Source organism: Petromyzon marinus, chromosome 79 (assembly GCF_048934315.1).
Source record: "Petromyzon marinus isolate PM22_M1 ecotype Great Lakes invasive population chromosome 79, UKy_Petmar_22M1.pri1.0, whole genome shotgun sequence".
NCBI classification, from domain to species: domain Eukaryota; kingdom Metazoa; phylum Chordata; class Hyperoartia; order Petromyzontiformes; family Petromyzontidae; genus Petromyzon; species Petromyzon marinus.
In genome coordinates, this window is record NC_133745.1 from 7,325,711 (window position 1) to 7,337,564 (window position 11,854).

Consider the following 11,854-nt stretch of genomic DNA (forward strand, 5'->3'; position numbering starts at 1 on the left):
ATGACTGCTTTTGTTTTATTTTGTGAATAGCAAAAAGCATTCAACCCCATAATACATGTTGTTTTATTGGTCGATCGTCCATTTTATATCCCATAGTTTAAATACTCATATCTTTTGATTCCTCTCGATGAGGCGAGCAGTACGAGTACCACCTTGATGGGTCTGCAACGTTTCCTTCCAGAGTTATTACAAAAAAACCACAAACATCCCAGAATCATCTCGGTTTGGGGTCAAAATGTTGTCGCTCATTAAATTCCATAAGAAACGTCGCATCGAATAAATGTGATTGAATTCTCCCCGTCTGGACGAGAGGGACTGAATGGGGCAACTGATTTTGCTGTTTTGTGTTAAATAAGATATTTGCATGACTGCTTTTGTTTTATTTTGTGAATAACAAAAAGCATTCAACCCCATAATACATGTTGTTTTATTGGTCGCTCGTCCATTTCATATCCCATAGCTTAACCACTCATACCTTTGAATTCCTCTCGATGAGGCGAGCAGTACGAGTACCACCTTGATGGGTCTGCGACGTTTCCTTCCAGAGTTATTACAAAAAAAACACAAACATCCCAGAATCCTCTCGGTTTGGGGTCAAAATGTTGTCGCTCATTAAATCCCATAAGAAACGTCGCATCAAATAAATGTGATTGAAATCTCCCCGTCTGGACGAGCGGAATTGAATGGTGCAACTGATTTTGCTGTGCTGTGTTAAATAAGATATTTGCATGACTGCTTTTGTTTTATTTTGTGAATAGCAAAAAGCATTCAACCGCATAAAATATGTTGTTTTATTGGTCGATCGTCCATTTTATATCCCATAGTTTAAATACTCATATCTTTGGATTCCTCTCGACGAGGCGAGCAGTACGAGTACCACCTTGATGGGTCTGCGACGTTTCCTTCCAGAGTTATTACAAAAAAACCACAAACATCCCAGAATCCTCTCGGTTTGGGGTCAAAATGTTGTCGCTCATTAAATTCCATAAGAAACGTCGCATCGAATAAATGTGATTGAATTCTCCCCGTCTGGACGAGAGGGACTGAATTGTGCAACTGATTTTGCTGTGCTGTGTTAAATAAGATATTTGCATGACTGCTTTTGTTTTATTTTGTGAATAGCAAAAAGCATTCAACCCCATAATACATGTTGTTTTATTGGTCGCTCGTCCATTTCATATCCCATAGCTTAACCACTCATACCTTTGAATTCCTCTCGATGAGGCGAGCAGTACGAGTACCACCTTGATGGGTCTGCGACGTTTCCTTCCAGAGTTATTACAAAAAAACACAAACATCCCAGAATCCTCTCGGTTTGGGGTCAAAATGTTGTCGCTCATTAAATCCCATAAGAAACGTCGCATCGAATAAATGTGATTGAAATCTCCCCGTCTGGACGAGCGGAATTGAATGGTGCAACTGATTTTGATGTGCTGTGTTAAATAAGATATTTGCATGACTGCTTTTGTTTTATTTTGTGAATAGCAAAATGCATTCAACCCCATAATACATGTTGTTTGATTGGTCGATCGTCCATTTTATATCCCTTAGTTTAAATACTAATATCTTTGGATTCCTCTCGATGAGGCGAGCAGTACGAGTACCACCTTGATGGGTCTGTGACGTTTCCTTCCAGAGTTATTACAAAAAGACCACAAACATCCCAGAATCCTCTCGGTTTGGGGTCAAAATGTTGTCGCTCATTAAATTCCATAAGAAACGTCGCATCGAATAAATGTGATTGAATTCTCCCCGTCTGGACGAGCGGGATTGAATGGTGCAACTTATTTTGCTGTGCTGTGTTAAATCAGATTTTTGAATGACTGCTTTTGTTTTATTTTGTGAATAGCAAAAAGCATTCAACCCCATAATACATGTTGTTTTATTGGTCGATCGTCCATTTTATATCCCATAGTTTAAATACTCATATCTTTTGATTCCTCTCGATGAGGCGAGCAGTACGAGTACCACCTTGATGGGTCTGCGACGTTTCCTTCCAGAGTTATTACAAAAAAACCACAAACATCCCAGAATCCTCTCGGTTTGGGGTCAAAATGTTGTCGCTCATTAAATTCCATAAGAAACGTCGCATCGAATAAATGTGATTGAATTCTCCCCGTCTGGACGAGAGGGACTGAATGGTGCAACTGATTTTGCTGTTTTGTGTTAAATAAGATATTTGCATGACTGCTTTTGTTTTATTTTGTGAATAACAAAAAGCATTCAACCCCATAATACATGTTGTTTTATTGGTCGCTCGTCCATTTCATATCCCATAGCTTAACCACTCATACCTTTGAATTCCTCTCGATGAGGCGAGCAGTACGAGTACCGCCTTGATGGGTCTGCGACGTTTCCTTCCAGAGTTATTACAAAAAAAACACAAACATCCCAGAATCCTCTCGGTTTGGGGTCAAAATGTTGTCGCTCATTAAATCCCATAAGAAACGTCGCATCGAATAAATGTGATTGAAATCTCCCCGTCTGGACGAGCGGAATTGAATGGTGCAACTGATTTTGATGTGCTGTGTTAAATAAGATATTTGCATGACTGCTTTTGTTTTATTTTGTGAATAGCAAAAAGCATTCAACCCCATAATACATGTTGTTTTATTGGTCGCTCGTCCATTTCATATCCCATAGCTTAACCACTCATATCTTTGGATTCCACTCGATGAGGCGAGCAGTACGAGTACCACCTTGATGGGTCTGCGACGTTTCCTTCCAGAGTTATTACCAAAAAACCACAAACTTCCAGAATCCTCTCGGTTTGGGGTCAAAATGTTGTCGCTCATTAAATCCCATAGGAAACGTCGCATCTAATAAATGTGATTGAATTCTCCCCGTCTGGACGAGCAGGATTGAATGGTGCAACTGATTTTGCCGTGCTGTGTTAAATAAGATATTTGCATGACTGCTTTTGTTTTATTTTGTGAATAGCAAAAAGCATTCAACCCCATAATACATGTTGTTTTATTGGTCGCTCGTCCATTTCATATCCCATAGCTTAACCACTCATAACTTTGGATTCCTCTCGATGAGGCGAGCAGTACGAGTACGACCTTAATGGGTCTGCGACGTTTCCTTCCAGAGTTATTACAAAAAAAAACACAAACATCCCAGAATCCTCTCGGTTTGGGGTCAAAATGTTGTCGCTCATTAAATTCCATAAGAAACGTCGCATCGAATAAATGTGATTGAATTCTCCCCGTCTGGACGAGAGGGACTGAATGGTGCAACTGATTTTGCTGTTTTGTGTTAAATAAGATATTTGCATGACTGCTTTTGTTTTATTTTGTGAATAACAAAAAGCATTCAACCCCATAATACATGTTGTTTTATTGGTCGCTCGTCCATTTCATATCCCATAGCTTAACCGCTCATACCTTTGAATTCCTCTCGATGAGGCGAGCAGTACGAGTACCACCTTGATGGGTCTGCGACGTTTCCTTCCAGAGTTATTACAAAAAAAAACACAAACATCCCAGAATCCTCTCGGTTTGGGGTCAAAATGTTGTCGCTCATTAAATCCCATAAGAAACGTCGCATCGAATAAATGTGATTGAAATCTCCCCGTCTGGACGAGCGGAATTGAATGGTGCAACTGATTTTGATGTGCTGTGTTAAATAAGATATTTGCATGACTGCTTTTGTTTTATTTTGTGAATAGCAAAAAGCATTCAACCCCATAATACATGTTGTTTTATTGGTCGATCGTCCATTTTATATCCCTTAGTTTAAATACTAATATCTTTGGATTCCTCTCGATGAGGCGAGCAGTACGAGTACCACCTTGATGGGTCTGTGACGTTTCTTTCCAGAGTTATTACAAAAAGACCACAAACATCCCAGAATCCTCTCGGTTTGGGGTCAAAATGTTGTCGCTCATTAAATTCCATAAGAAACGTCGCATCGAATAAATGTGATTGAATTCTCCCCGTCTGGACGAGAGGGACTGAATGGTGCAACTGATTTTGCTGTGCTGTGTTAAATAAGATATTTGCATGACTGCTTTTGTTTTATTTTGTGAATAGCAAAAAGCATTCAACCCCATAATACATGTTGTTTTAATGGTCGCTCGTCCATTTCGTATCCCATAGCTTAACCACTCATACCTTTGAATTCCTCTCGATGAGGCGAGCAGTACTAGTACCACCTTGATGGGTCTGCGACGTTTCCTTCCAGAGTTATTACAAAAAAAAACACAAACATCCCAGAATCCTCTCGGTTTGGGGTCAAAATGTTGTCGCTCATTAAATCCCATAAGAAACGTCGCATCGAATGAATGTGATTGAAATCTCCCCGGCTGGACGAGCGGAATTGAATGGTGCAACTGATTTTGCTGTGCTGTGTTAAATAAGATATTTGCATGACTGCTTTTGTTTTATTTTGTGAATAGCAAAAAGCATTCAACCCCATAAAATATGTTGTTTTATTGGTCGATCGTCCATTTTATATCCCATAGTTTAAATACTCATATCTTTGGATTCCTCTCGACGAGGCGAGCAGTACGAGTACCACCTTGATGGGTCTGCGACGTTTCCTTCCAGAGTTATTACAAAAAAAACACAAACATCCCAGAATCCTCTCGGTTTGGGGTCAAAATGTTGTCGCTCATTAAATTCCATAAGAAACGTCGCATCGAATAAATGTGATTGAATTCTCCCCGCCTGGACGAGAGGGACTGAATGGTGCAACTGATTTTGCTGTGCTGTGTTAAATAAGATATTTGCATGACTGCTTTTGTTTTATTTTGTGAATAGCAAAAAGCATTCAACCCCATAATACATGTTGTTTTATTGGTCGCTCGTCCATTTCATATCCCATAGCTTAACCACTCATACCTTTGAATTCCTCTCGATGAGGCGAGCAGTACGAGTACCACCTTGATGGGTCTGCGACGTTTCCTTCCAGAGTTATTACAAAAAAACACAAACATCCCAGAATCCTCTCGGTTTGGGGTCAAAATGTTGTCGCTCATTAAATCCCATAAGAAACGTCGCATCGAATAAATGTGATTGAAATCTCCCCGTCTGGACGAGCGGAATTGAATGGTGCAACTGATTTTGATGTGCTGTGTTAAATAAGATATTTGCATGACTGCTTTTGTTTTATTTTGTGAATAGCAAAATGCATTCAACCCCATAATACATGTTGTTTTATTGGTCGATCGTCCATTTTATATCCCTTAGTTTAAATACTAATATCTTTGGATTCCTCTCGATGAGGCGAGGAGTACGAGTACCACCTTGATGGGTCTGTGACGTTTCCTTCCAGAGTTATTACAAAAAGACCACAAACATCCCAGAATCCTCTCGGTTTGGGGTCAAAATGTTGTCGCTCATTAAATTCCATAAGAAACGTCGCATCGAATAAATGTGATTGAATTCTCCCCGTCTGGACGAGCGGGATTGAATGGTGCAACTGATTTTGCTGTGCTGTGTTAAATCAGATTTTTGAATGACTGCTTTTGTTTTATTTTGTGAATAGCAAAAAGCATTCAACCCCATAATACATGTTGTTTTATTGGTCGATCGTCCATTTTATATCCCATAGTTTAAATACTCATATCTTTTGATTCCTCTCGATGAGGCGAGCAGTACGAGTACCACGTTGATGGGTCTGCGACGTTTCCTTCCAGATTTATTACAAAAAAACCACAAAACATCCCAGAATCCTCTCGGTTTGGGGACAAAATGTTGTCGCTCATTAAATCCCATAAGAAACGTCGCATCGAATAAATGTGATTGAAATCTCCCCGTCTGGACGAGCGGAATTGAATGGTGCAACTGATTTTGATGTGCTGTGTTAAATAAGATATTTGCATGACTGCTTTTGTTTTATTTTGTGAATAGCAAAATGCATTCAACCCCATAATACATGTTGTTTTATTGGTCGATCGTCCATTTTATATCCCTTAGTTTAAATACTAATATCTTTGGATTCCTCTCGATGAGGCGAGCAGTACGAGTACCACCTTGATGGGTCTGTGACGTTTCCTTCCAGAGTTATTACAAAAAGACCACAAACATCCCAGAATCCTCTCGGTTTGGGGTCAAAATGTTGTCGCTCATTAAATTCCATAAGAAACGTCGCATCGAATAAATGTGATTGAATTCTCCCCGTCTGGACGAGCGGGATTGAATGGTGCAACTGATTTTGCTGTGCTGTGTTAAATCAGATTTTTGAATGACTGCTTTTGTTTTATTTTGTGAATAGCAAAAAGCATTCAACCCCATAATACATGTTGTTTTATTGGTCGATCGTCCATTTTATATCCCATAGTTTAAATACTCATATCTTTGGATTCCTCTCGATGAGGCGAGCAGTACGAGTACCACCTTGATGGGTCTGCGACGTTTCCTTCCAGAGTTATTACAAAAAAACCACAAACATCCCAGAATCCTCTCGGTTTGGGGTCAAAATGTTGTCGCTCATTAAATTCCATAAGAAACGTCGCATCGAATAAATGTGATTGAATTCTCCCCGTCTGGACGAGAGGGACTGAATGGTGCAACTGATTTTGCTGTGCTGTGTTAAATAAGATATTTGCATGACTGCTTTTGTTTTATTTTGTGAATAGCAAAAAGCATTCAACCCCATAATACATGTTGTTTTAATGGTCGCTCGTCCATTTCATATCCCATAGCTTAACCACTCATACCTTTGAATTCCTCTCGATGAGGCGAGCAGTACGAGTACCACCTTGATGGGTCTGCGACGTTTCCTTCCAGAGTTATTACAAAAAAAAACACAAACATCCCAGAATCCTCTCGGTTTGGGGTCAAAATGTTGTCGCTCATTAAATCCCATAAGAAACGTCGCATCGAATGAATGTGATTGAAATCTCCCCGTCTGGACGAGCGGAATTGAATGGTGCAACTGATTTTGATGTGCTGTGTTAAATAAGATATTTGCATGACTGCTTTTGTTTTATTTTGTGAATAGCAAAAAGCATTCAACCCCATAATACATGTTGTTTTATTGGTCGCTCGTCCATTTCATATCCCATAGCTTAACCACTCATATCTTTGGATTCCACTCGATGAGGCGAGCAGTACGAGTACCACCTTGATGGGTCTGCGACGTTTCCTTCCAGAGTTATTACCAAAAAACCACAAACTTCCAGAATCCTCTCGGTTTGGGGTCAAAATGTTGTCGCTCATTAAATCCCATAGGAAACGTCGCATCTAATAAATGTGATTGAATTCTCCCCGTCTGGACGAGCAGGATTGAATGGTGCAACTGATTTTGCCGTGCTGTGTTAAATAAGATATTTGCATGACTGCTTTTGTTTTATTTTGTGAATAGCAAAAAGCATTCAACCCCATAATACATGTTGTTTTATTGGTCGCTCGTCCATTTCATATCCCATAGCTTAACCACTCATAACTTTGGATTCCTCTCGATGAGGCGAGCAGTACGAGTACGACCTTAATGGGTCTGCGACGTTTCCTTCCAGAGTTATTACAAAAAAAAACACAAACATCCCAGAATCCTCTCGGTTTGGGGTCAAAATGTTGTCGCTCATTAAATTCCATAAGAAACGTCGCATCGAATAAATGTGATTGAATTCTCCCCGTCTGGACGAGAGGGACTGAATGGTGCAACTGATTTTGCTGTTTTGTGTTAAATAAGATATTTGCATGACTGCTTTTGTTTTATTTTGTGAATAACAAAAAGCATTCAACCCCATAATACATGTTGTTTTATTGGTCGCTCGTCCATTTCATATCCCATAGCTTAACCGCTCATACCTTTGAATTCCTCTCGATGAGGCGAGCAGTACGAGTACCACCTTGATGGGTCTGCGACGTTTCCTTCCAGAGTTATTACAAAAAAAACACAAACATCCCAGAATCCTCTCGGTTTGGGGTCAAAATGTTGTCGCTCATTAAATCCCATAAGAAACGTCGCATCGAATAAATGTGATTGAAATCTCCCCGTCTGGACGAGCGGAATTGAATGGTGCAACTGATTTTGATGTGCTGTGTTAAATAAGATATTTGCATGACTGCTTTTGTTTTATTTTGTGAATAGCAAAAAGCATTCAACCCCATAATACATGTTGTTTTATTGGTCGATCGTCCATTTTATATCCCTTAGTTTAAATACTAATATCTTTGGATTCCTCTCGATGAGGCGAGCAGTACGAGTACCACCTTGATGGGTCTGTGACGTTTCTTTCCAGAGTTATTACAAAAAGACCACAAACATCCCAGAATCCTCTCGGTTTGGGGTCAAAATGTTGTCGCTCATTAAATTCCATAAGAAACGTCGCATCGAATAAATGTGATTGAATTCTCCCCGTCTGGACGAGAGGGACTGAATGGTGCAACTGATTTTGCTGTGCTGTGTTAAATAAGATATTTGCATGACTGCTTTTGTTTTATTTTGTGAATAGCAAAAAGCATTCAACCCCATAATACATGTTGTTTTAATGGTCGCTCGTCCATTTCGTATCCCATAGCTTAACCACTCATACCTTTGAATTCCTCTCGATGAGGCGAGCAGTACTAGTACCACCTTGATGGGTCTGCGACGTTTCCTTCCAGAGTTATTACAAAAAAAAACACAAACATCCCAGAATCCTCTCGGTTTGGGTCAAAATGTTGTCGCTCATTAAATCCCATAAGAAACGTCGCATCGAATGAATGTGATTGAAATCTCCCCGGCTGGACGAGCGGAATTGAATGGTGCAACTGATTTTGCTGTGCTGTGTTAAATAAGATATTTGCATGACTGCTTTTGTTTTATTTTGTGAATAGCAAAAAGCATTCAACCCCATAAAATATGTTGTTTTATTGGTCGATCGTCCATTTTATATCCCATAGTTTAAATACTCATATCTTTGGATTCCTCTCGACGAGGCGAGCAGTACGAGTACCACCTTGATGGGTCTGCGACGTTTCCTTCCAGAGTTATTACAAAAAAAACACAAACATCCCAGAATCCTCTCGGTTTGGGGTCAAAATGTTGTCGCTCATTAAATTCCATAAGAAACGTCGCATCGAATAAATGTGATTGAATTCTCCCCGCCTGGACGAGAGGGACTGAATGGTGCAACTGATTTTGCTGTGCTGTGTTAAATAAGATATTTGCATGACTGCTTTTGTTTTATTTTGTGAATAGCAAAAAGCATTCAACCCCATAATACATGTTGTTTTATTGGTCGCTCGTCCATTTCATATCCCATAGCTTAACCACTCATACCTTTGAATTCCTCTCGATGAGGCGAGCAGTACGAGTACCACCTTGATGGGTCTGCGACGTTTCCTTCCAGAGTTATTACAAAAAAACACAAACATCCCAGAATCCTCTCGGTTTGGGGTCAAAATGTTGTCGCTCATTAAATCCCATAAGAAACGTCGCATCGAATAAATGTGATTGAAATCTCCCCGTCTGGACGAGCGGAATTGAATGGTGCAACTGATTTTGATGTGCTGTGTTAAATAAGATATTTGCATGACTGCTTTTGTTTTATTTTGTGAATAGCAAAATGCATTCAACCCCATAATACATGTTGTTTTATTGGTCGATCGTCCATTTTATATCCCTTAGTTTAAATACTAATATCTTTGGATTCCTCTCGATGAGGCGAGGAGTACGAGTACCACCTTGATGGGTCTGTGACGTTTCCTTCCAGAGTTATTACAAAAAGACCACAAACATCCCAGAATCCTCTCGGTTTGGGGTCAAAATGTTGTCGCTCATTAAATTCCATAAGAAACGTCGCATCGAATAAATGTGATTGAATTCTCCCCGTCTGGACGAGCGGGATTGAATGGTGCAACTGATTTTGCTGTGCTGTGTTAAATCAGATTTTTGAATGACTGCTTTTGTTTTATTTTGTGAATAGCAAAAAGCATTCAACCCCATAATACATGTTGTTTTATTGGTCGATCGTCCATTTTATATCCCATAGTTTAAATACTCATATCTTTTGATTCCTCTCGATGAGGCGAGCAGTACGAGTACCACGTTGATGGGTCTGCGACGTTTCCTTCCAGATTTATTACAAAAAAACCACAAAACATCCCAGAATCCTCTCGGTTTGGGGACAAAATGTTGTCGCTTATTAAATTCTATAAGAAACGTCGCATCGAATAAATGTGATTGAAATCTCCCCGTCTGGACGAGCGGAATTGAATGGTGCAACTGATTTTGATGTGCTGTGTTAAATAAGATATTTGCATGACTGCTTTTGTTTTATTTTGTGAATAGCAAAATGCATTCAACCCCATAATACATGTTGTTTTATTGGTCGATCGTCCATTTTATATCCCTTAGTTTAAATACTAATATCTTTGGATTCCTCTCGATGAGGCGAGCAGTACGAGTACCACCTTGATGGGTCTGTGACGTTTCCTTCCAGAGTTATTACAAAAAGACCACAAACATCCCAGAATCCTCTCGGTTTGGGGTCAAAATGTTGTCGCTCATTAAATTCCATAAGAAACGTCGCATCGAATAAATGTGATTGAATTCTCCCCGTCTGGACGAGCGGGATTGAATGGTGCAACTGATTTTGCTGTGCTGTGTTAAATCAGATTTTTGAATGACTGCTTTTGTTTTATTTTGTGAATAGCAAAAAGCATTCAACCCCATAATACATGTTGTTTTATTGGTCGATCGTCCATTTTATATCCCATAGTTTAAATACTCATATCTTTGGATTCCTCTCGATGAGGCGAGCAGTACGAGTACCACCTTGATGGGTCTGCGACGTTTCCTTCCAGAGTTATTACAAAAAAACCACAAACATCCCAGAATCCTCTCGGTTTGGGGTCAAAATGTTGTCGCTCATTAAATTCCATAAGAAACGTCGCATCGAATAAATGTGATTGAATTCTCCCCGTCTGGACGAGAGGGACTGAATGGTGCAACTGATTTTGCTGTGCTGTGTTAAATAAGATATTTGCATGACTGCTTTTGTTTTATTTTGTGAATAGCAAAAAGCATTCAACCCCATAATACATGTTGTTTTAATGGTCGCTCGTCCATTTCATATCCCATAGCTTAACCACTCATACCTTTGAATTCCTCTCGATGAGGCGAGCAGTACGAGTACCACCTTGATGGGTCTGCGACGTTTCCTTCCAGAGTTATTACAAAAAAAAACACAAACATCCCAGAATCCTCTCGGTTTGGGGTCAAAATGTTGTCGCTCATTAAATCCCATAAGAAACGTCGCATCGAATGAATGTGATTGAAATCTCCCCGGCTGGACGAGCGGAATTGAATGGTGCAACTGATTTTGCTGTGCTGTGTTAAATAAGATATTTGCATGACTGCTTTTGTTTTATTTTGTGAATAGCAAAAAGCATTCAACCCCATAAAATATGTTGTTTTATTGGTCGATCGTCCATTTTATATCCCATAGTTTAAATACTCATATCTTTGGATTCCTCTCGACGAGGCGAGCAGTACGAGTACCACCTTGATGGGTCTGCGACGTTTCCTTCCAGAGTTATTACAAAAAAAACACAAACATCCCAGAATCCTCTCGGTTTGGGGTCAAAATGTTGTCGCTCATTAAATTCCATAAGAAACGTCGCATCGAATAAATGTGATTGAATTCTCCCCGCCTGGACGAGAGGGACTGAATGGTGCAACTGATTTTGCTGTGCTGTGTTAAATAAGATATTTGCATGACTGCTTTTGTTTTATTTTGTGAATAGCAAAAAGCATTCAACCCCATAATACATGTTGTTTTATTGGTCGCTCGTCCATTTCATATCCCATAGCTTAACCACTCATACCTTTGAATTCCTCTCGATGAGGCGAGCAGTACGAGTACCACCTTGATGGGTCTGCGACGTTTCCTTCCAGAGTTATTACAAAAAAACACAAA